At 43.5% G+C, this 26,758-nt stretch overlaps 1 long non-coding RNA gene across 1 annotated transcript in view; it reads right to left on the bottom strand.

Annotated features, from left to right (window-relative positions):
- Nucleotides 1-26,758, bottom strand: part of LOC138180763 (uncharacterized) — a 186,870-nt gene that overhangs the window by 134,348 nt on the left and 25,764 nt on the right. The window contains exon 4 of the long non-coding RNA XR_011173367.1: nt 23,269-23,434. This is a non-coding gene — a long non-coding RNA (uncharacterized LOC138180763). The remainder of the gene's footprint in view (nt 1-23,268; nt 23,435-26,758) is intronic.

The raw sequence follows: 26,758 nt of genomic DNA, 5'->3' as shown, positions 1-26,758 counted from the left end.
TGCCAGGAACCAACCATCGACTAACGAATCGCGCTGGTTCTTCGTTCTCTCTAAAAAACGGAGCATTCCCATTTCTCTATCGATTCGTTGGGAATACGTTGATATCATGTGACGAATCATTCGATCGTCACTTCGAGTAGCAAAGCAGAATTGTCAAATCGTCGCAGTCGGAAAAAGAAGGATCCACAGAGGGCAAATCTATCAGGTCGTAACAATGTCACATGGCAGATTAATCTGGAATAACATGGACTCGCGATACGTAGCGGTGTGGTTGCATCGTAATTCGCGTAATTGTTAACAATTTTTAGAACAAAATACGAAGCACTACTCGTACGAATTATTCGAGTACGCATTCGTTTTGGAAGTTGCGAGTTAAGCGACTAGCAGTTGCTCGCAGTTCTCTTGCCAGAAGGTGCCATTTCTTTTCCTATTCCACGATAAGTACTTTCTAGGAACAATATTCCCTTTTTTAAGGCAACGCAAGAATAGGTCGTTTGTCGTCCCCAAATTGTCTCGTTCCAAACAATCGCACTCTTGATACTCGACAACTACGTGACTCGAAGCCACCAGCTATTGTTAGACGACGTCCTCGTTGTGGTTCTGTTCGTTCCTTCGATCTTTGAGGTTACACTTTTATTCGATTCTTTTTGTACGCAAAGTGAAGTATAGCGTAGAGAGTATGGGAGAAAGACGGTCGCGACCATGCGAAGGAAGAGTTGAAAATATATCGTCGTTAACAGATTCTACCAGCAAGAATCTCGAGCTTCGTGATTCGATGGAATTCGACGTCGATCGATCAATCTCGCGATGGATGCGATCGAAACAACGTAAATTGCAACGATACGAAGATGGAGCGGAACTGACGGTGAGATCGCGGCGAGATCGCGGCGAAATCGCGGTTGCACGCGGTTTACGAGGCCGATATCAATTTCGTCCGATGGCCTGCTATCGAGTTTAACGATGTCGGATAAATCACACGGGGCGGTGTACGGGTCGCTGTAACCACTTTACCTCTACGCACGTTTCCAGTCGGGGTAATTTACCGGGGATAAAGCTCGTGTCCGGTGAAACAAAGCACCGCGATGCTTACGGGAAGGAAACTTCATTTTCTTACATCCGGGGCGTAGACAAACGACCTCGTTTATCACCGACTGACCTTTCGACCGTGATATCCAGCAGCACCGTACCGCAACACACTCGCAATTCGTTCAACTGTCCGCGCCAGGTTACCCGCTCACTGCCGCGGGCTCCGCGGTTTCCTTTTTCCCCTTCGACTACTTTCCTGCTTTCATTGTAGCCCGAAACCCATTTTCCACCATGGAAAAATCACCATTCCTGCCGCTCGATCCTTTCGCACCTTTAACGAACGCAAATCGACAATAGTTGTTCGAAAGCCCTCCAACTTTTGATTCACCGGCGGAGTGTTTAACGTTGAAAGCTCGATAGGGACGGTTGGAGGACAAGCGGTCCAAGAACACGTATTTCCTGGCAACTCTTTTTCCCCTTGCGTTTCGCCACGACTTGGCACTGTACGTTCGTCAGGCTTTTGTGGCAACTTCCGGAACCAACGTCCGCAGAGGGAAGATCACGTACAGCGATACTCGCCAGAGGAAACGAGAGGAAACCTAGCGACCTACCCGACGCGACGTTGAGAAATTAGAACGACCGTGCCATCTTGCCGCACTAATTTATTCCACGATCGTCGATGCTGTACGAACGTTTTCCAAATTTGTTACATTTTCGGCGGTTGCTTTGGTCATACTGAACGAGATAACATTATGGTAGTGAGAATCTATTTGGATAACGAGTGATAAAGAACTGACAATGAACAATGATCTATGGTAATGTAACAGTCTCGAGCGATCGTTGCTGCAACATCGAAGGATTTTGACGATCGTTTCGGATATAACTTTGCGTCTCAACAATTTCGATCGTATAACGTAAACGATTCTTGAAACAGTAATGAGTCAATGAACGAGACGCGGTGTTTCTTCGTTCACGGCACAAGGCTATTATTGTCCGTGGCTGAGTCGAGAAAGACCGGACAAGGTGCACGCTAATGTAGTTACGAAAACACGATGACCATAGTTTCAGCTCGTATAGCCAAGTCTTCCGTACACAACCGAGTTGCTATGTAACGCAGGTTCGCGTGGATTCGTAGCTACGCGGCTCGACTCAACTTGATCCAACTAGTCTGGGAAAAAAAACTGAGAGGACTAGCATCGTTGGCGAATGGATCAAAATGCAAAACGAGGCAACATGTACGCGAACGTGACTGCGGCTACGCTCGCGAAACGAGTCAGTGATTTTTGCACGTGACACAGTACCGACGCGCGAAAGTGTCAGCTTTCTCTGCATCCCGTCGAAAACAACGAAATTCCATGCGAATAGTAGCGAAACGGTGAAAACGGACGAGGCAAACAATTAGTACGAGCATTTTATACCTTTTCCCATTTTTCTGACTATACACGAGATTCATATAGGATTTATTACGATTTATTATTTAGAATTATATACAGGAGAATTATAAGAGAAGAATTCTTAACAAACATGATTTATGAATTTCGTAGCAGGGGAAACTTGGTTAAGACGATATAGCGTTTATAGCGTCTAATATCGATGCTACCGTGACTTCACGTATTGCTTTATTAACGAGTCAAGGGATGCTATTTTATGCAAAATTACCGCAGGCAATTAATATCGAAGCTACGTAATCGTTTCCTTAAATATCGTCTGAGATATTCTGAACGCGCGATCTAAGCTACTAGTAATCGATAATAGATAATATAATGATAAATAAATGATTCCAAGATCTTGCATTTTGATTTTAAGATAATTTCGATTAAAATTGGCATATTTTGCATACAGCGTATAATAAACGAGCGTCGCGAGACATCTTGCAATAGGTGCTGAACTGATTCGGCTACACAACGAAAACACGTATGACCAACTAAGTTTTGTTAGCTAGAAAATAATTTACTTCGTGTTTGGGGAAATACCAATAGTCTTTTGAAAGACGAACAGGAGTTTGTAAGATGTAATAGATAATATAATGATAAATAAATGATTGTAGAATCTTGCATTTTGATTTTAAGATAATTTCGATTAAAATTGGCATATTTTGCATACAGCGTATAATAAACGAGCGTCGCGAGACATCTTGCAATCGGTGCTGAACTGATTCGGCTACATAACGAAAACACGTGTAACCAACTAAGTTTTGTTAGCTAGAAAATAATTTGCTTCGTGTTTGGGGAAATACCAATAGTCTTTTGAAAGACGAATAGGAGTTTGTAAGATGTATTAGTAAGCAAATGGGCGATGAATTACCAGGAACGGTACCGAGTTCCGAGTCTTTGCATGCGGACACGGTATTTCCCTGTTCCAACAGATGTACGTGGCCGGCATAGAGGAACATCACGTCGATTATATGCCGACATTATGCATTCGGTAGCTGCGTAATAAACCGACATATACTGGAGGCGATCGTCTGATCGTCTGATCGTCTAACTATGGTCGTACCGGTGCGAGGACCGGCTCCTATCGCAATTACAGACAACAATAGGCCTGCTAATGTAAGCAGATTCGATTCGAACCGTTCGTATTATTTACTTTTACGATGATTCGCAGCGAAACACCGCAGGATCGACCGACAAATCGATTCGATCGGCAATTTCGCATCGATTGGCTAATGGCGTACAGCTTGCGCTCATGAGTTTATCCGAATCCTATAAAGTCTGGCAAGGGCCACGACATATCCGCATCCGTCCAGACAGACCCGGCTGATATTTTATACATTAGCGCGAGCCTTCTACCACCTTGTAAATCAATTTTGAAACTGTCTCTTGAATCGAATTTAAGCGTCTCTCTGGGATAGAAATAGCGACTACAGACGGGACAGAGAAACGCTTTTGAATACGAAAAAGATTCGTCGATGTAGCGTTCTCGTTCTCGCTCTGCCTGCCACACAGCAACGCTGTCCTCGTCCCAAATGAGCAAGCTCCTCCACAGTTCGACAACGCGTCCCTATCTCGTACCTTTCCCGTGTTTCACCATCGTACGTACGTCACGCGTTACATTTTCTCTCTTCCTCTATCCCTCGCCATCATCAGCATCCCTTGACACACCGGATCGAGTCCTACGTTATCATCGAGGATCGATGTCGCCTCGTCTCTGCGGGCTATCGCGTTTCATCCGCCCCATTGTTCGAACGCAGTTCGTAGCAGCGAAAAATCCAACCGCACGGAAATTTTCATAAACGTGCATGAGCGTATTCGCGTAACTAGTTCGCGTGCGTCGAAGCACTAGCAACAGCCTCGGAGTTAATCTATAACCGGCGCGCGTGCTATGCACCGAATACAGGAAGCGCAATTGGCGCGATTATGCCGTACAATAGTCGAAGATGCGGAGAACGCAAAATGCGCTGCTAAGTGCTCAATTCTGCTCGTTGGTTTCGCAATTTAAATTATTTAGTTGCTAGTTAACCGCTTGGGACTTTCTCAGTTTAACGTGCCTCGTAGTTGTATATGGTTTTCTCGAAATGCATCAAGTATTCTTGGTAGCAGTTCGTGCAGTCTGCTATACTCGCGTTACACTCGTAAGTGCATGCCACGAGGTTTCGCGATATTCACGCTAAGTATTCGAATAACGTGCAGCGTTATCGAGCAGCGTTTAGCAGGCGAAAGATACGTTTGAAACTGTGAGAAACTGTCGCGATGAAACCCATGATACGTCTAAGACGAGATCGTTTCTAACTCGTGTAAGCCAACTGGATTCGGTAAACCTCGTTTAAGCTTCTGAAACTAGGCAAATCCAGGCCTAAATTCGGCTTTCTGATTGCCTATCGTGTATACGCGCGGCGCCAGCGTGTCCTTTACGGTTGTTTACGCGAGGTCCTCCATCACCGAGAAACACGGAACACGGAACGCGAAACCCGTGTGAAGGAAAAACGTTGATTGCTGCTTGTTTCGTACGATTCCAGTGCTGTAGGAACAAATTGCAAAATTAGATTCAAACGATTCGTTACGCATTACTCCGATCAAGCCCATTTTTATTTATGACGATGTAAATCTTGTATAGCAAAACTAACAAGTTAAATATTTTTAAACCGTCATCATACAACCGTTTCTTTCTATTAATTTTCTGAACCATTCGTTTTTTCTATATGTGTGATATAATTTATACAATTTTAATTCCGGCCTGTATGTACAAACACATCTTTCTCGGATGTTTTTTTAGAGCTACCCGAGAAAAAAAAATAATTTTAGCGTTTTCTCTCTTCTGGCGTTACGATTTCGATAAAGTCAGATTGCTACGTATAGAACTTTTGTAACTGTAATAGTTTCTATGAAATCGTATCGCAAAGTCGGATCGGTATCTTCGATGCAAGTCTACCCTGACTAGACTATCATAGACTAGACTATTATAGACTATCACTAGACGTATTTTTAATTCGCTTGCTCGTTACAGCTTACTAAAAGAATTGCAATTACAATTTCGTCGACCGGTCAGCCGAGCCGATCCCAACAAACAGACCGACCGCTCTTAAAGGGAGAAGACGGCGTTGCGAAACTGTACGATAATCGCGGCGGTCGATCGAAGAAAAAACGATCGCACTTTATCGCCAAGTGCTTCGAGCCAGGTAGAATTTAATCCAAGCGAGGAAGGAACGAGGTGGAGGAGAGAGAAAGATAGTTTAAACGAGGCAACGCTATACTCGTTCGCCTTTGGAATCTTCGAAAATCCAGCCATTCGTTTTTAGTCCGACAACACAACGCCGGTAAGTGGGTATATATACTCGAAGCTTTGTCGAAGGAGAAGAAACGAGCAGGAAGAAAATGCCGCCTTTCGACCCGCTTCCAATTCTATTTTCGTTACCTCGCGCCACCAATCCCCGCCACCGATCTACTCGCTTCTTTTCCATTAGCCGATTGTATTTCAAGTCGAATAAGTCTCACCTGAAAATCCTTGCTCGCATTCTAATTGAATACCTTTCTCTGGCCGAAAGACGAACAACGTCGAAATAAGCGTCGACGGTGTGATTTAATCGCTACACCTATCTACACTGCGCTCCATCCACGCAAACGCTTTTATGCTAATGAAAAACGTGTGCCAGTTTTCTGCGCGCGACTAAAACAAAGAAAAAAAAAAAGAAGATTTCCGAGCTAACCGATGCGTATGTAGCTCGTAAAAGTTTGTGGCTACGCTACAAGAATCGCGCGTAACGAATTCCAGCTTCGCGAACGTACCTTTCGCATTCGTTCGATACACAGCCGGAATTAACTTTTTTTCGTGGCTTCCATTAGCAGATTGCGTTTGAAAATGAACAAGGATCGCCGGAAACGATATATTATGCCGTAGTCGAAACCTACTTGCCTTCAACGCGATCGAATTTTCTCGCGCCATGCCAGGCCGCGTGAAACGCGACGCGATTTAACGCATCTGGAGAAATACGTTGGCTTTCTGTTTCGATATCGAACGTTCGATCGTACGACCGACTATTTCTCAAACAAGTTTCGAGCGGCGCGAACGTCGAGCAAACCGAGAAGTCGAGGAAAGAAATAGACCTATCTGAGGCAGCCAGATTTCGTCGAGAGTTAATACCTCGTTAACTTTTTGCCAACTAACTTTCTCCTACGATCGAAGTTTGTCCGCAGAGGATTAATCGAAAGCATTTGGTCGGTCGAGAAAGGTAATCCTCTTCTTAAAGTAGAAATAATCTAGCGAATAATAATACGGAAGTTTTAATTGGCCCCTTCGTGGCAACTTCGCCGTACAACCGTCGAATAATTTACGTCGTCGTAATATAACAATTGTAGCGGGGCGACTATCGAATCAACGGCGGCGAGTGTCGAAGCGAATGACGGTGCAAGGGAGAAACGAAAAGCCTGGCAGTAGGAAACGAATCACCTTGAACTAATGACAGCACGATGGAGGGTAGGAAACTATCCATAAAAAGATAGGAAATTTCTAAATAAACGAGATTGTTATTATTATCGAAATGACGAAGTAACTCGCCCTATCCAGTCGACGAGTTAAAGTTTGTAAGAGATTTATAGAGAAAAGTGGCGTATCGAATTTATTCGGATAATACCAACGCAATAGCTAACGATGATCGATATTCTTGAAAGGAATTTTAGCGAAACACGAACGATCTCGAGGCGGTATATGACGACTTTCGAGCGAATTTAAACCTTGGTAAGTTCTGGTGAAAAGGAAACTACAGAGACGTGGTAGGTAAAATAGAAGGTGAAACTTCGAAGAGGTGGTTCGAGATTTTGCTGTTCGATTAGAGGTTCGATTTAGTTGGAAGCAACGTGAACGGAATCCGGAAACGGGACGAAACTTTTCATTCGCTGGAAATCGGTAACAATCGTGGAAAGGGAGCGACAGCGTGAACGTTGGCAAGTCGAAAATATCCAAAATATATCGGCTCGCGGTGGATCGGCTGGCGTTCGCGTTTATAGTAGTTGTGGATCAACCGATATTTAAATCGGTTTGACTCGAGTGATATGGAATTTTCACAGCCAACATTACGTTTCGTTAACTTCTGTCGCTTCGCACGATCGTTGGATTTTTTAACGCGCCTGTATGATCGAAACGATTTGCCACTGGAACAAAGCCCCGCACATATTTGCTAACTCGCCAACTTTCAAAGTCACCGTGCCATTTGCGAAAAAATTAAATAAAGGGGACCTCGCGTGGCATTTGATTTACGTACCCAGGCGTGTATAGATAGCCATTTTAAACAATTCGATTGTAACGCGGATTTTTCTCTTTCAAAATTTTGAATTGACCGCAACGGCATTGACTGTCGGAGATAGAACCATCGTTTGCTACAGCAACTATTAAGACGTTTGTCGCTAGCAGAAACATAATACGATATCATATGAAAGATATATATTTTGCTCTGACAAACGGCATAAAGACTTTCCAGAATGATAGAAAATAATTTTTCCAGTCAACGGTAATCTAATCTAGTTCATTCTCGGCAACCAAAAATTATACACGCATTTTCCAACGACGCGGTTAGCGTCCTAAATTTTCGTTTTCACGAGTCTACTGCATAGCGATTGAAATTTGAATTACATATCATGTGTGAAGAATAAAACACGCTGCAAGCTATTCGTTAATTTTTTTCCTAAAACGTCGCTCGATCGCGTATTAAAACTGAAAAGAACAGTACCGCTATCGCTGTATAAACTCCTGATACGGTCAAAAGATATACGGCTATCTCGTGGAACTTCGAAACCCTTCAGGATGTCGGATATAACGCCGGCTTAAATCCGTAACAGTTATAAACATCACCGACCAGCTTACGGTAATTCCATGCCGGATGTAATGGCAGAACCCGCGTTTCTCTGCAACGCGAAACCGCAAAGTCGAGAGGCATCTTACCGCACTGCTCCCAGCATTCTAGTATGTTTCAATGTTGCCCGGAATTTCACAGTCGAGAAATCTGCCGTGAATCAGTCGAATTCGAACTACTTAACGAGATACGAGGATGAAACCGAGGCAGTGAATTCGACTGAACATTAAAGCGACGTTGCGAGCCACGAGAACAGACCTTTGTTTCTGCCTGATAAACATTTTTTTTTATAAACAACCGCGCCACCGTTTCAACGGTTTTACGGCCGTCGAGATAAACGTCGTTGAAGCTACCATGAGGGGAGACGTCACGAGAAGCGGAGAAAACAAGCGGCAGACGTAAGCAAATAAAGCTTAGGATAATTCTGTGTGTCTATTTGCACGGTTTACAGCTTACGATTTCTGCGCAAACTGTAACGAGCCATCCTTTCTTCTCTATTCTTTAGGCTTACGATATATTATCGAATATAGAGCTTTGTTCAGATTAGTCAAGTTGGCTGAATTCAAGCAATTAAAATTTGAGCAACAAGCAAGCAAAATTGAGCAACAACATATTAATATTTGAGTATTAGATTGTCATTTACTCGAATCGAAATATTCTTTCAAGTTTCTACGATTAAAGGCAGCTCGAGCTTCGCTTAAATCAGCGAAACTGTTGGCAACTGACACATTCACTGCCAAGCCGAAATCACATGTTTCGCTCAGGACGCCACGGGAGTACTTTTATTATTCAAAGCATATAATGGCAAAATAATAATAAATTGACGATGTAAGACAACATTCTTCTCCAATGGACCGTTTATCTTATTGTTGGTCACGGGTGACCACCGTGGCGCCTTGGTAACAGTTGATAGCGACATATTATAACAAGGCTTCGTTTATTTCAACAACCCATTCGCGTTCGTTATTTCGTCGTAAGCAAAACGTGCAGAATATATCGTTGAAACGTGTAGAAGATATTGGTAAACGGTATTTGCTCGTTCTATATATAATAGTAAGGTATGTTCACGCTTCTAACTTCAATTATACGATTATAAAGCAGCATTTACGATTATTTTCTAAGCTGTGTTTATAATAATATTCGTAGATTACCCCTCAAAGATATGGATGCAAACACAGTGCACCGTTAGATGCAAGATTTGTTCTCATTTTCTTTTTATCGATGTTCTAATAAAAATGTTTAATCGTTCAATGGGGCATTTTTTATTTCAAAGTATCTTCTACTTATCGGTTATATTCAAAATGCTCTAACTGTCAATTTTCATACAACTATAAAACTGTAGGAAGTTCAAGCGCTCCGGTTACCAATGACCTCCGAGGCGTCACAGGAGAAACCGTGGCTGGTCATATATGACCCACGTGGCAGTCAAAGTGTTAAATGGCCTAGCAGTTGCTTGTTTCGTAGTCACCGAAATCGACGCCCTAAATCGACATGACTTTCTTTAAGTTTTACGTCTTATCATATCTCGTATATGTAATATTTCCGACATGCGTACAGTCATACGTGGTAATTGACATTTTACATTCACGCATTGCTTCCTGTTTAGTCTTCGTAAAGTACCCTTGATCGTTAAATGACTTGAATTTGAATAGGGCGTTTAATTCCAATCTTGTCGTTGCACTATAAAGTTACACGATTCGTGACGAATCTAGGGGTGACGATCCAGAAGAGCTTCGCGAGGAACATGCGCTAGAATCGCGATTCACCGGTTGGAATCGATAGATATTCGACTGCGTGCTACCAAATCGAGTCACATTGCTTGAGAAACGTTTAACGACGAATCGAGCGCTGCAAATTTCCTATAAATCTCGCAAAACTGATTCCACGGAAACGCGCAAGCGCCAGAGTTTTTAGCACGCGATACTGGCGAAATTTCATTTTCTTCCACTCTGTGGGATACGAGAGTAAACGAAACACGGACGAGAGGGTTCGTAACACAATGCCTAAAGGACGACGGATCACGCGGGCTCGCCATTAATTCCGAACGACCGACGGCTTACAAAGCAGAGCGCGCTGACCTTAGTTAGATTACGTTTGCATTAGGAACTCGAGCGGAATGCCGCTCTCGAACGGCTACATCGCCACAATTTACAGTTCACACGTCGTGAACTAACGACGGATGACCGATCCGTACTCTGATCTGCCTCCATTCGACCGAGATTCTCGTATACGCGTCGACACCAAGATACGGAATCTCGTTCATCGACCATCGCGGAATCGCTCGATGAAACGTCAGACAAAACGTCGCTTTTCGCTTGCTCCTCGATTAACTTGTCCGTTGCAGTCGGATTTATGGTACAGATGAAATTACGTCGTCTTTCAGCGCTATAAACCCGTGTACGAGTACCGAAAAATTGTTTACCATGCGCTCTGAGCCTATTTACTCCACAGTGCGTGTGGACGCCTATTCAATGCACGCTGTGAATCCATAAACGCGTCCAATGTTGTCTTGTTTTCGCTATTAGTTGTTTTATCGGAGTTCCTTCGAGCGAGAATTACCTACGATACTTGAAAAAATTATTATTTGTTTGAATATAAAATATATATGATCTAGTATTTTAGAGATTATAACTGTTGAAGTAACTACTTCAAGAAAAACTCCTCATCTTTATTTATGTATATCCGTGATCTGGAGACTGCTATTACGCAGAAATATTCTGAATAAGGAAAGATACATATTATTGTAGCCTTGAGTATACATGATGTCTTGGGTTGCAAGGTCTAGGAACAAAGGAAATAATAAACAGATTTCTATTTATGTTCCTTGTAACCTCTAGCTGAAGCTATAAGCTTTTAAACTTTCTTGGTAATTTCCTTTTGCTGTAAATATATGAACGTGCTTCTTATCGATTCTATTGGTATTGTAACACTATGAAAGTGAGGATCTGGATCAGCATAAACTTATACATTATATTTATACTTATACCTTTAATTATTTCAATATACTTTTCTATTACAAATTCATCCACTCGTTCTTCAATCAGTCAACCTCAACCTCAGCAATAACGAACGATATAAACGGTGGATAAATAGTTTGACGATTGATACATTTTGCATGAAACGCGAAAGATTATTCAGTTGAGAAACGAATATTTTATCGTAATGAGCAAACAACGTGTAATAAATTTATATTAACAGACATGTTAGCGCCAAAAGAGTTAATAACGTCAGCCACTTGCGAACAGTTTATACTTAGAATTTCATAAGCTTGTTTTTAATACGATACATTTGCAACAGTTTGTGACAAGTTGGTTCCATGCAATTTATTTCCAATACAAATTCACGACTGCCTATTCGTTATAAGGATATGCGTTTGTACATCTATAACTGAAACGACGCAGGTCCGTAATTCGGATAATAGAAGAGAAGATAATAGAATCAACTATGAGTTCATATATCTGAGGTTGGCCATTAACATGTTCGTATAAACGAAGTTCTATTTCGTTAGGATGCTTGCTCATATATATATCCTCGAAGCTATGATTTCATAATAAGGAGAAGGTCTCTGGTAACAATTATCGATATCGATAGACCATGTGTGGCCGCTTCGCGCCGAAAAACACGTGCGCTTAAACGCGTTCGAACGACTCGGATGGTTCAAGTGAAAAGACTGACGCGTACGAAAGAAAGAAAGAAGACACTGCGTTTGTATTGCGTTTTTATTACGCGACGATCGATACGATCGATTGCCATGTAATTTTAATGGCTGCTCTTCCCGTAATGTCTATACTTGCGCGATTTATCGAGGCATGGGAACCTTTACAATTCTAATTTATCGCCCTCTAACTATCGGAGAGAGGGGTGCGGAGTAACGAGAAGCGATTCACAGCGAACGTGACGACTCGAGATCGAAGACCACATCGGTGAACGTCCAAGTGAATTTAATTCAAATCGCACCGCAGAACAGAATATTAATTGAATCGGAAAATTCGTTCTCCCTTTCGCGGAGGAATATCGATGTATGTAGTGGCCGATTAAAGTTATAGCCTGCCACGATTCCGGGAAAAAATTTCATCTACGATCAACAACCGATGGGCCGTGCGTAACAAGCTGGGGAAAAAATCAAAGCGAAACGAATTAGCCGTTGATAGCTCGTTAGGGCGCAGCCAACGAACTGCCATTTCTGCTCGCACGTCTCGCTCCAACTTTTATTACACGCTGCAAAATTTTTATCAATTTTTTTTGATTTTTCGCATTTTTTTTCTTTTTTCTTTAAATTGTTCGTTCGCTCGTTCCTCAATTTCGTCAAATAAAACGAAGAGCGATTCGACGAGGAACGTGACAAGCCCGCGGCGAAGATCACATCCATCTGCACGGAACGAATATTAATTCAAATCGCGTTTCAAAATGGAATATTAATCGAATCGAAATACTCTTCGTCTTTCTTTTTGTTTTATTTCGTTGACATGCGGTTTGGTGTTTTCACGTCATGCTTGAATTTTCATTTTACAGTCGACGAGAGCCTCCGATGGACACCTGGGTACCTTCTCCGTTCGAATGATACACTTCCTTCTTTTTTTTTTTTTTTTGTCGCATTTAACATATTCGTTCAGTGAAACAAAAATTTTGACCATTAAATGACGTACATTGGAGCGTATAAATATCTGAACACCTAATGCATTTCGAGCAAAAGGATGATGTTTTTGTTTCTAACGTTATGATCGAAGAAGCATACTTATATTTTCCCGAAACTTTCAGTTTTCCACTTCTATAATCCTGCAGGTACAGTAAAAAACGATTCGTGCCAAACAATTTTATTTTAAAAATATAAAATCATAATTACGTAACAAGAAAAATATACAAAATTGACGGAGGAAAAGCGGGAACGGGTACTCGTGTATTCGGTTGCCAATATGAAAGTTAAATTTGCGTAGCAAAAGTTTGATATAATTCTCTGACGTAACTTTCCAGCCTCAAACGATTTGTTTGTAGCGACCACGTCATTTCCTAGATTTCGACGATTATCGAGCGAACACAAGCAATTCGTGTTTCTACGTCAGAAACGAGGGGTTTAACTTCAGCCTTGACTCGTCCCGTCGCGTCGTGCCACTTAATCGTCGGTAGCTCGAAACTCATTGGCGCTCCGACGACGAACTCAATTTGTCGGAAACGTTTGCCGGCTAACGCATTAAACCAAAGTTAGTTAACAGGGGAGACGTTACAAAGGGGTCGGAAACGTAACGAGAATATATTAGGCTTCTAATATGGAGACAAAAATGAACCTGCCAAGTGTCGACATTTCCTCCGACATTTCACATTACCTTAACTATAAATTGAGCCTGGAAAGTTTATCCGTGACAACGAAATGATATTACGAAGAAAAAAAAAAAAAGAAGAAGAAACGTTCCGTGGTGTGGTTTAATTTAACTTCAGCCATGAGCTTCAAATTAAAACCTATTTATCTAGCCCACGTTGAAGCAAGAAGGTTGGCTATCCAAAGAATCGTGTATTCCGCGAACTCGTTGTTTCTTTTCCTTTTTTTCTGTCCCTTGTTAAACAAGAACAACGTATATAACCTTCTGGAGAGATCTTGGCGCAACTGTATCGATAAATAGACGTAATCGGTAAACGTTTTCGTCGTAAGCCAACGCTAACGCAACATCGTCCTCTCGAATTCGTCCCAACCACCATTTGCCTCGAAGATTCCCATACGTATGAACGGATACACGAAGCAACGACCGCGATCCGACATTCTTTACCAATTTCTAGCAAATATCTCGAATAACGAGGATATTTTATCCCCTCTCCGCTTCCCATCCATTGTTTCATCGTCCATCCAACAATTATCGCCCAAACGATAGATTCTAGTCCATACCATCGGATATTATCCAATTACGAATGGATTTACAGCAATTATTCCATTATTGGCCGTTCTCGTTGCACAAGGTCATTGACAGAGTGTGACGATTAGAAGGGTCGTTCGAACAATCGAGGAAATCGGTGATGCTAACTCATCGAACGATCGAGGGAAATTGCACGGAACTTGGGGGAAACGCGCACCTTGCCCTGCGATACAAACCGAATATCGCGCACTGACCGATAACTATAGCTAGCCGAGTTCGCTTGAAAACTTATCGTTTCCCTTCTAGCGAGCAATGCATAACGGGCAGCAGATAACGACAAGCAGAAGAGATTACCCCCGCAATTAACCGATCCTTATTACGTGCGCCAAGTTACTTCGCAACTAATGGTGCGCCATGCTCGAATAACTGCCCTCGGCTATGCCCACGTCGCCGCGTCGATTTGATTCGCTCCTCGCCAGGGAGTACTTTGTCCCGCCATAATTACTCACTCACGAACAACAATATACACGTTCGACGAAAATTATCGGAATGGATACGCTGGATGAACGTAATACGAGTCTTCGTTTCGTCGTAAAGGAACGTCCAGGAATATGTACGACGAGAATAAATTAAAGCTAAGGCCGAGGAGTGTTGCGTCTCGATCCTGGGTCAGTCTGTATAAATTGATCGAGTTACGAGAGCGTATTTAGGCTAACGATCTTGCTAATTCCAGACGTCGAGTACCGTTCTACTTGAACCATTATCGCTCAATTTCAGCTAATTTTATGGTTTGCCATCGCATTTCTCTGTTGAAGGAAAGGGTGCCGAGATTTCAAGAAAATACGTCATCCTGAGAATCTCGACAGGTTATAAGTTGAATTTTAGAACTATGCTTCTACATAGAAAAGAGAAAAAGAAAAGACAAGGAATGCGACTTATCATATTTTTCATCTGTGATCTTCGATTGTAAAGTAATACGAAATGCTACGAGTTAACATTGTCGTAAAAAGCATCGATCTCTTTTCATTTTGTAATTACGTGTTTGTAACAAAAATTTCCAAATTTTACGTATTTTTAGACGCCGTTAGTGTACAGTTCCCGCGTCCAAATGTAAATCATGCGAAGAAGACAATGTTTGCGCGATTCAGACTGTAAATCGACTGATATCGCGAACTGATCGTTGCATTGGTTTGGTCGTTGCATTGAAAAGGAGAACAACGTAAAATCGTATTTCTCGATGCTTTCAGGGATTCTGCGTTTCGTCGCGCCATTGTACGAAATAGCTTCCGGACACAAGTACAGAGCAGGTAGTTGCCGATCCGCGTCAAACAGTACGCGCGATACACGGAGTGAGTATGAGATCGCGAGGATGAAACGACTTGACGCGATACGACGCGATACGACGCGATACGATTCGACACCATGCGACCCGGCACGAAAGAGGGTTTCCAGTGTCGTCGCAGCTCGTTCGAAGGCACGAGGAATTTCTTACACTCGAAGCATTCATGCGAGAAATTCCGAGCACGTAAATCTTGGCAAATCTTGCGAGTGGCCTTCTACCCTCCTCCCCTCTGCTCCCTATCCATCCAGTTCGTTCTCTATTTTCATCCTCTTTTCTTGCCTCTTTGCCGGCCTTTTTCTCGATGTTTCCGAGCTATGCAAACGAGCGTATTCGTGACTCGACAGAAGACGACTTTAGGGAACGTTTTCACGTTTCGCCGAGCCTACTCTGAACCTGTTCAGCGTCGAGTATTAAACGAGCTTAGCGATCCTTTGCCTCGTGGCGCGAGCATCTCGACCTCGTCTCATCGAGGATTCAGCCGCGATGAAAATTTCCCGTTCCGCTCGTCTTTCGAAACACCGATAAAATAAAAATAGCCGATGATGTTGACAAAATATCAATTTATGAACATACGTTTGTCCAATGTTTGGACAAATGTTCACGCGTCAAAGCGATCTGTTTCATCGGTCTATCGAACAGCGAAAAAACACGTCCGTTCCCACCGGGCTACATGTTAATTTCATATCTCCTCGTGTACGTCGACCGCCCCGAGGATCGAGACTCGCTGTTACGTAAAAACGTCCGTTGTACGTTCTTCCTCTGATTTTCTTGCTTCGGTAGATAATCTAGCGCAGCGATCGAGATCCTGTTCCAGCGTGAATCAACCTGGTCGAGGTAATTTCACAAGAGCGTTTCATCCAGTCGATATAGCTAAACCTATTTTCAAGGAAAGATTGTTACGATTACCAACACACGTCGCGTAGTATTAATCTTACGACTTTAGAGAACAGAGGAAAAGTATTTCACGTTTTATTCGTATATGCATACTTGACGGAACTCTATCGAGAATCTTAGCCAAAAGTGGCATGGATTTTAACGACTCTAGCCCTTAGGGACAACGGACGCGTTTCTATGACGAGACTCGAGTTATTATTTGATAATATCCGCGGCTGTTAATGAAGCCGGCTACCTAAGCACCTCACCTCCTACTCGCCGTGCTTGGCTTCTCGGTCATGCTGGAGCACCGAAGCGCTACAGCGAACGTTATCATAGGCAGGCTCGTGAATCCTCCGGTAAGTCATAAACTTGGCTAACTTCGACATGCTATCTTAGCCCGTAAATTGACCAAGAAGCCACGACTAATTTTCATGCCCGCGCAAACCCTTTCGAGTCTCTGAGTACGGAACAGACCGTGTAATCTCGAGCTTTCCCGGTTGCTCGTGTTATCGCGCGCGTTCCCAACAGGTTAACAAATCCAGTCACCATTCGTTATTAATATACGTGCACGTGCACGGAACTAATTGCTTTGAAGCGAATCGAACCCCGTTACGCTATTGTCCACGCTACCGGTTCGCTTTTACGGTCCCTCGACTGCATTTGCGACTGTTCGTGAAAGCGCGATACGTTCGGCTAACAACTTCTACACCTACACACGTCGGAATTTCCCCGAGTTTCCAGACCGATCGTCGAAACCGTTCGAACACAGCAGCGCAACGCTCCGCCGCGAGAAATTCCCTTCTGCCGGATTAAACGAACCGATCGAGCAAACGAATCCCTCTATTCCACGTTCTTAGGCGGTCCAACTGCGAATACCTTCGACGATTCTCGGCAGACCGATAGTTTAAAAGAACTGCAAGCATTCGCCACGCAAAGCGCGCTACGCAAAAAGCGAACATTCCTCTGTATCGTCCTTTTCCAAGCTGCCGACTTCTTTTTCCAAAATTTCCTTCCATTTAATACCGTTGAAATTTTCCTGTCTTACGATGACGCGACAAAAACCGACGTATCTCTTCTTCTTTTCCTTTTCTCTCTCTCTCTCTCTCTCTCTTTATTTCCTGATTGCCAGCTTACTTTTTCAGTCGTCCTTCGAAACTGAACAAGAATATTGTTCCCTCGGATGCACGCAAACGCAACGTATTACACCGCCTATGGAGTATGTTCGCCTCGGGTCGACAGGGGTCATGAATAAGAAACGGAAAGAATGGATCCGTGCTCATTGCGAAGAAAAATATGCGAGAGCGGTGATGCGTGGTGAGTCGACGAAACCGAGACAGTGGAAGAAATAGCAAACGAAGGTTAAGATTTTCTGCGTAAAAGTTGGCAAAATTCGAAGCGAGAAAATGGAGGAAGCAACGAACAAAGGACGAAGGCGTGAGAAGGGAAATGCGCAGGATGTCAAACTCTCGATTCCTCTGGCCAATTTTTTCTTGTCGAAACACCTTCGGTTCGCTGTCGCAGGATCGAAGATTAAAGTCTCACCACGACCCGAACGTAATTACTTCAGTTCTCTTTCATCTTCGTCCTATCTGTCGCCTTGGGCAAACTGTAAGTCCCTTGCTGGGTCAACCCGTTCTCTAAAGGCTTTTAAGTGCGACAGTTTATTTGCTCGGCTGCGGTTCGACGTAGAAAGCGGAGAAGACTCTCCAGTGTCTCTGAGATCGAGCACCATCAGCCGTCGAACGAACATACGTGCGCGCAAAATGAGTTTTCTCCTTCTGTCTTCCACCTTTCTCGCATACGTAAGGATAAGTTCCTTTCTCCTCTCGAAAACACGCGGTTCCCCGAGCCAAGAAAATTCCTTTTAAAACTTCCAGTTACTTTTGCGCCGCGAGAATTCACCGTCCTTTCGTCGTCGTTCTTGCTTCGGCTACACCCTATATATATTCCGCCTCTCTAAAATTCCACAGAGTACGCGCGGCTACGTTGGTAAAGCTTCGATGCTCATCGTCCTCTTCCATTCGCCTGCCTCTCTCTGTCTCCCTATCCCCTTTTGCTCCGGTTCTCCCGGTCTCTTGTTTGTACAAGAATAATGAGTCGCAATCTCGTTTAAAGCGAATACCGGAGTAATCGCAGGACTAGTATTTTCCAGTCAACGTAGCATCAACTGTGTTCGACAGATTTTGACGTGAAACAGAGTAATTGAACCTCGATAGAACTTAACCGTTATTATGGCACTCCTGAGACTCCATTCGATGATCGAGCATTTCAAGGATTGTCCTTGTCGTTGCCGTCTTTGGTTTATTCGACGAGACTGTTCGCCATTTAAGTCGAAAGAAAATTCGTCTTTCTTGTCCTACCTAAACGAACGGAGTGTACATTCTTGGATTTACCATGATCGTGGTATAATCTTCGAACAAATCGAACGTTCCATTCGCACAAACGCGTCTCTCTCCATATATTTGCATTTCGTGCCTTTTCTTCTACCCGTCGCGGTACTCGCGCCCGCATCGCGTCGGATATCACAGCCGAAACAGCAGGTATAAGGGAAACCTGTTCGTCTTCTAAAATGATGATTCCATCGTTTGAAAGACTACAATAGATAGGTCCGATTTCAATGGTGTACGTGATATCGAGACCGCAGTCGTATACGATCTCGGCAATTGGCTCTGTTACCTCTATGCGATCCCCTTTAAAGGGATACCTCTACAATGGATCCCAGTCGTTGGAACACTAACCGCGAGTCGAAAGAGATTTATCAATCGATCGTTTTCCATGACCCTTTCGTAATCGAGAGTGCAAACACACGATCCCTTTCATGATCGTCGCTGATCTCTCGCTAGCCACCACGAATCGCGTTTGCTCTGCGATGCTCTCTTAAAACGAATTTAGATTTCACGTATTGCATTTGCATGGCAAACTATTTATCGATAAAGTAGATAACTCGTCCGATCGTGCCGGTTTATATCCAAAGTGAACGTTCAAAACCATCAGCGATAAGATAGAATTGTTGAAAGCGAGACTGTACTGTTGATGAACTGAAAAGATTCATTCGTAGCGGAGTGAAACTGATCTGCTAACGAGTAAACAAACGTTCAGGATATTTTTCCGCAGGAAATAAATATATTAACTCAATACCGATACTCGATGTTTCGATCACCGATGCTTTGAAGCTAGTAAAATGAATTCATCCATTGAACCGACACAGATACTTTGACTTTCATTTTTCTCATTCACTGCGGATGAATCATCCAAGATCCGAAAGTATAGATTTGCCTTTACCAGTTGTTTCATTCTCACAAATTCTAATACCTTATACCGGCACGCATACAATTTCTTCAATCAAAATTCCACGAATTTCTCTGCTCGTACTTCGTACAGAGAGAAAGTTTTTGTTTGCTTTGAAAAAACCAATCGGTTTTTCAGCCTCCCGAAGAGAGATCGTCGCTGATTCCGAACAACCGTACTTGCAGTTTCGAAAGATAAACGAGTGCTCGCATTCGGCCATCCGTATACCGGCTCAGCCATTTGCAAAGTTAATCGTTACGCGCGTAAACGGTCGTGCGCGAGCCTCGCGTGGCAGTGAAATGTGACGACACAAACCAGACCAGCGGTACTACGCGTCAGTAATATACGTACGCGCGCGTTTAGCTCCGCCTCGTATTCTCTATGTATACATATTGTATTTTACTCTCACCTTCGTTTTTGATCCGATAAACAGCTTGCAGGTAAAGATCATTTTTAGCGAAGAGTCGAAACGACGAATAACGGATATCGGTAACGATTCTTTCTTATTTTCCAGAAATTGAAGAAATCTTCTAACGATACAGAGATACGATACGGTGAAAAATGAGGGACAGAACGTAACAGGGTTAACGCGGAATGCCAATGCGATAACCACAGAGCGAAAATCTTCTGCGAAAGTTCTTTCGTTTCTGTAACCTTGTTTCGAACTTAGCAAGTATAATACTTCGTGCGTGGTGAAATTCAACGTTGCCCAACGCTATCGCAAATCACGCTATGTATTCGCTTATCTCGGACATTGTTTCAGAAAGCTAGTTATCACTGTCAAAGTTCAAGCTCGTCATTCTTGTCTGGAAGTAGTTAGTAGTCTATGTAGACGGAACTTAGTTTAATGCAAGCTACAGAGAGGCGACAGGCTCTTCGATCGAGTACCCGTCCACTTTGACATTGATGTATCTACTACAGGCTATCAAGATGAAGTTCGATTCTCTCTCTCTCGCTCTCTCTGTCTTTTTTCTGGCAATTACTAGCGAATTAAAATGAGAAAAACAAACAGAGCGGTAAAATTCCGGGCGTGCAAACGTCCAGAGTAATAAACGTACGCGCAAAATAAATTTAATCTGCACATAAAAACGGTGGTCGCGCTGACGCGGCAACTGGACTGGACTTCACCTGGACCGACCGGCAGCGAACGGACATCTGTAAAGCGCACTACCATATGGCACATTCATATCGTTCGTATCGACACCGATCGAGCAATTTTTGCACGGAACTTAATTTCGACCAGCGGTCGCCGAAACGCGAGCTAAACACGAGCCGTTGAGTCATTGGACCAAGAAAAGCTACGGAATCTCGTTGACTGGCTGGCTGTCTGACTGCCGCGCATTTCGAAACGAAGACTCAACGAACAAGACGAGAGACAAAGTCGGGGAAAAGAAGGAGACAAACCAAGAACGAGGAACGCACAAAGATAGAATAGAGACGAGTCTCATCCATCACATGCGAAACACGAGGAATCGCATGGATAGCATTTTGCGGTGTCGGCCGTTGCTCCAGCAACCCTTTTTCGGCGTTTTGCTCCCAGATGCAGGGTTGAAAGCGGATTATGGTGATAAAGAGAAACGGAGAATCGCAGGAAACGAGAAAGGGAGGAAGAGAAAAGGCAAGGAAGGGGGGAAAGGTAGATAGGTGTAGGCGGTATAACCAAGGAACGATGGAGAAAGGGTAGAATGGAAGCAAACCAGCCAAGCTCCCAGCTTTCGATGCATCCCATTATGGAAATGCGACCTCTCGCGGCTCTTGAAAATTATGTTGATGTTATGCGGGACACCTCTTCTTCGTACATTCCTCTCGACCATCGCTTCCGCGACCTCCTCGACTTTTTCTCTCCTTCTCCCTTTCTACCAGCGGTCCTCATCGAGGTTCAAGTTGAAAACAGTTTTCGGCTTATCTTGAATTCATAAAATACAATTATCTTTTTCTTCGCTTCTTTCGACCGCTCGAACGTCGAAACGAGCGTCGACCTCCGGAGGCGCCGTGTTCGAGATTTTGGTTGTTCCGCGGTGGATGCAGTCGTCGTTCTCGGCTCATCGGCCTCCTTTTGTCGCTACCCGAGAGATCCTCTTAAACCGAATTATGACCGCAGACGCGTACTAGAACGCGTTTACACACACCGGGACGCGTCGAGGTCGACGAATGAAATACGAAGCTGGAAGCGGAGACGGTCAGATGGAGCAGCCGAGAGGAGGAAACGGTGGAATCGAGGTTACAGGGTAGTTTCACCTCGAGAATACCGTGTCAAGATACTAGCAAGGAGTCGGAAGGAGCGATGGAGGCTGTGCATTACTCTTACGAAAGGAGTGACGATGTTATTCGTCTTCGGGACAGTTTCAGAGTGGCTTTGTCAAGAAAAGTCTCGATGGAAATTAATAACAACAGGGCGCTGTGTTGATTTTTCATTCTTTCAAACATTAGACACTACCCTTCAGAACGTATTCTACGTCTAAGCTATTATTCGCACGTGATTCGAATCGATACCCGATCGAATGAACTTTCTGCCTTATCCGCATACGAACTTCCATCGTACGAACGAAAGATCATAGACAGCGAAGAGAATCGATCGACTTGCCCTACATCAACTCCACTTGTACGAACTTGAGCTTGCTCTCGACTGGTTTGTACGTACGCATAAACGACTTTTGACCCAAGACGCGTGCATTCCCGGAAGTTTTCAGTTAGGGTAAGTCACCCGCCAGTACCACATAGTTGTCGTGCTGCTCGCGATACTTTACAACGTTGATGCGGTAACCACGGCATTGCATTGCAACCTGATCAATCGGCGCGGTTTGGATTATTCGGCCGCAACCACCGCCTCGACGAGTCATTGATAATATATGGTTCCATTTGCAAAAGGGTGGTTGCAGTGGTTCATTAACGCTTCTCCGTATGCGCAGGCCGTATAATCGATAAGATATATTGTTCCGAGAACCGAGAGCAACCGACAACCTACTCTCCTAACCTCTGGAGCCGAGCACATTAAACACCCGGCAGCGAACGAACGAACAGCGAGAAGAAAAGTATCCAGCCGGTAGTAAAGTTCCCATTGAACATTACGCGGAAACTTTCCGCGTTTATCTTTGCTGTGCTCCGGTGGTTTCGAAAGCGAACGCGACGCCAGAGAGTTTTACCGTTAACGGCGCGCGATTTTATTGCGACACTAAAATTTCCGTAATTATCCGGCTTTTCCTTACCGTTCGCTCGTTTTTTACGCGTCTAATAAACTCTCTGCGAAAACGAGCTTGGAATACGCAGCAACTTTCTTCATATCGATACTCCACTTGTAGCTCTTCGTTCGATCGCGGTTCAACCACAAACGAATGAAAACAGCCACATTTGTATCAGCTTCTATAGAAATTCAAGAGAATCGACATTCTCTGTTTGTACTTTTCAAGCCACCTGTTTTATCTTTCATATTATCACCGTCGATTATCGTCAGATAGTGCAAAGTGTCCGACGATCGAATTCGAATGCACGACGTTTCCCTCTAACAAATTCACTAAAATTATTCCTATCGAAAATACCGTTTCGTCGATGAATTATCGATACCGAAATTTACAATTGGCAGAAAAAACGCGTTAAATTAAAAATCGACTCACCGGTGTCGGCGTACACGTGATTCCACCTTTGCCATTGCTCTTTCTCTCCTTTTTTTTTTTTTTTTTCACTAGCGGCAAATCATTGGAGGAGTTTATGCGCGGACAGCGAAAGCTGTACGCGTTCAATAACGTAGTTCCACGGAAAATATTCATGGGCCGCGCTCATCTGAAAGTCAAAAAATGGATGCTGAGTGAAAAGGCCGTTCACGCGCTGCTAAAAGCGTTATACACTCGACCGAAAGAACACGGGAGAAAATTTATTAAAAGTATAATAAGGTCGTGACAGGGCACGGCCAATATACCAGTTTTACGTTTATTTGCGTGATCTTGAACATTTTTAAAAAGGAACATCGAGAACGTGCCGGGGAATTTATCCGACGATGCACACTGCACTGCTAGGTTTCCGGGGCACGTGAGTCTGGACATCGCTTTCCAAGATTTCCCGCGGAGACGTTTTCTCGCGTGTGAATTTCGACCAACGAGGATATACGCGTGCTCCACACATACAGCCGTGTAAAGCGTTTCTCGCTAGGAAAAAGTGGGATCAACTCGAACTTGTCGAGCAGTGCCGAGAGAAAAAAGCAACCAATAAATAACAGAAATGCATCAAATGCGTAAACATGACGATAAGTCTTACGCAGTGCTACGTTGCATTGCGTAGGACCAGCTACAGCTGCGTCTATAGAATTTTACGTCCATGCGACACCGACGATCGAGAAATGCTACGATTAGGAAAATTAAAGTTGATCAGGGCGATGATTCTTTTCTTCTTAGAATGTAAGCTTAAATCTTTGAGCCTAACAGGTTGTTTCCATTTTCAGTTATGTCATATTAAAATTCTCCTGTTTAATTCTCTCTTACCTAGAATCGAACGAAGGAATACAAAGACTGCATAGGGAAACAATAAAACTTCAGTTCTCTGGGATGTTTCGAAACAACAGATAAGACATTTTATCTAAGAAAAACGATGTAATGTAGCGATGTAAGAAGATTACAGAGAACAAATCAACGCTCTTACGACTGCAGGCATAATGTTCGTCGTTTCTAACTCGCGCGAATTTAACTGGACGCTAACGACGAAATTGTATAGCGACGAAAGAGATTTCCTTCAAGTGGTATTTTGATCGATTTCACGCTTGCTGTTGGAAGTTGAAGGATGCACGCTTCTGTTTCCTACGTCGCGTCGTAAACTCAAACAAAGCAACGTTTGACCGTTACCGAGCTCAACGCGAAATATCCATTATTATCCATTATATCCGCGCTTGTTCGCGAGACTTTCGCGAGTAATAAAGCACCTTTGCACGGTTATACAGGAGCTGGGAAACCGGAGCAGCTCCGTGTTCTCAAAGATTTCTCGGGGGAAAGTTTTCCTGTTTACACGAAAATGGAGTAAAATTATGCATACATGCAACGAACGCTAGCTTAGCCACGTTTGCGACGATAGTCGCGTAGATCCCAGCTATGACGTGTTTTGTCAGTGAGAACAGGTGAAAAGACGGCGAGACACGGTTACAACGTGAGATACAGAGAAGCAAAGCAACGCCACGCTGCCGTCTGTAGCCATGGAACGATGGTGAGAAATGAGCAAAAGAATCGTATAATTTTTCCCCCGGCGATGTTAAAATGAAATAGGAAGCGGAGGAAAGTGGAATCACCGTCGTGTCGCTTGACGACAGACAAACAACCAGGTGGAACAACAAGAACAACGAAAAAAAAATAAACTGCTGGATGAAGTAAATAAAAGGAGATGGATGTCGGATAAAGATAAAATTTAAGGATACCGAGTTACTTTGTAACGCGTACTTTGTACTGGCCGAAAGTTTCGTATCTACAAATAATTATTACCGTAGAGAGTATTTCAAAAAATTGAGATCAAATTTCAGCAGCGTGTAGTATTTCACAAAAGAAACAAAACAATTTCGATAAACGTGGGTCGAAAATATCATTAGTTTCGAAGTTACAAGTTGTGTATCTAGAATCATGCGACGCTGAGCAAGCGAATTGAACGCTGTTCCTATCCCCGTGCCGACTTAAATGCCATTTTCTGAACAACAGACATTACGTTTGATACATATCGACTTTCGAAAGACGATCTTCATTAAAGTCAAGTTTGATGAGTTTTATTTCTATCGAGAAAGGTAGTGGAAAGCAGCAATAGGAATAGCTTCTACCAGTTTGGTAATTAAATTACGCGATTAAATTGGTCGAGCTCTGTGTCCTGATTCGACGAAAAGAAATGATCTTTTTACCAAATATATTGCGCAGCACATGGTAACGTCCCTGAAGGCACTGCCCGTTCTTCGCTCGATTTCTGAATTCAAACGTTTTCTCGCATTTCACAAAATGTATTTAATTTCCTTTCAGAAATGAGAGAAGTCGATACGGCTGCATTTCTACGTTACGTTAGGTTCGACTATCGTTCCTAAACATCGCAGGATGACGTCTAAAAATCTCTAGGTCCTTCGAAAAACCACCCAATTTCAGAGAATTCGAAGCATGAAAAAATAACGAGTATTGTAGTCAACAGATGTTAGATAGTTTATCGAAACTATATTCTGCGATTCTATCGAAACTTTCTGATTGTTAGTTGCAACTCTGATTATTTGATCGTAACTTTGTGTTCCGGTATATCGTTAGAATTCTGCTCCATGGCTTGAAACTCTCTCTCTCTCTCTCTCTCTCTCTCTCTCTCTCTCTCTCTCTCTCTCTGACTGTATATTTGAAAACTACCGATGTCTTATTAAAACTTTGTCTGTTCCGTTGTGTCCAAGATTTCGCTAACTCTTGTCCCTCCTAGCGTATTTTCTAACGTCAACTTTCCATTAGGAATTTTATTTTCGATATTTCTCGATACGATCGAATTGGCAAACAAGATAGACGTTCTATCGTGTAGTATTTGCTATAGGTGTGGTATAGTCGAACAATAGGCTGACTGGCGACACGTGCAAGATAGTATCGGTGATAAATCTTAAAGCAATTAACACCGGCGGAGCGACACGCAGCTCGCTTTGGCCCATGAGTGTGTCAGTACCATTGGGTCGTGCGCCTTTCCACAGCTGCATATAATTAAAACGCGCTTAACTCAGCTTACATTTGCATATGTGGTCAGCGGAACCCTCCCGGCGGAGCAATCCTCTCTGGTGCGACTCGACGCGTCGTCTGTGTCGCGCGCACTGCCCCGAAAGAGAGCAGAAAAATGGCCAAGGGAATTACACGTAGGTCGCGACACATTGCGCGCTCTGCGTAAATAATTACGTTGCGGGAGGTCACAGCGTATGGACGCAGAACCCAGCAGACCGTCCGAATCTTGCGCAACCATCGCAACTGGAGATGAACAGCGTGCTTTAACCGAACGGAATAATTAAACGCTGACAGTAACCCGTTCGTGTCTACGACGTCGTATCTACCTACAGTGGCGACAATGTCCGTGCGATTTTACGGCTTTCAACGAAACAATAACGTTTCGACAGAGAAATCTCCGTCCGTGCAG

The sequence above is a fragment of the Bombus flavifrons genome, chromosome 6, assembly GCF_040668555.2.
Source record: "Bombus flavifrons isolate JBK064 chromosome 6, iyBomFlav1_principal, whole genome shotgun sequence".
In the NCBI taxonomy this organism is placed as follows: Eukaryota; Metazoa; Arthropoda; class Insecta; order Hymenoptera; family Apidae; genus Bombus; species Bombus flavifrons.
Note: the sequence above shows the minus strand (reverse complement) of the source record. Positions and strands in the feature narration are given on the sequence as shown.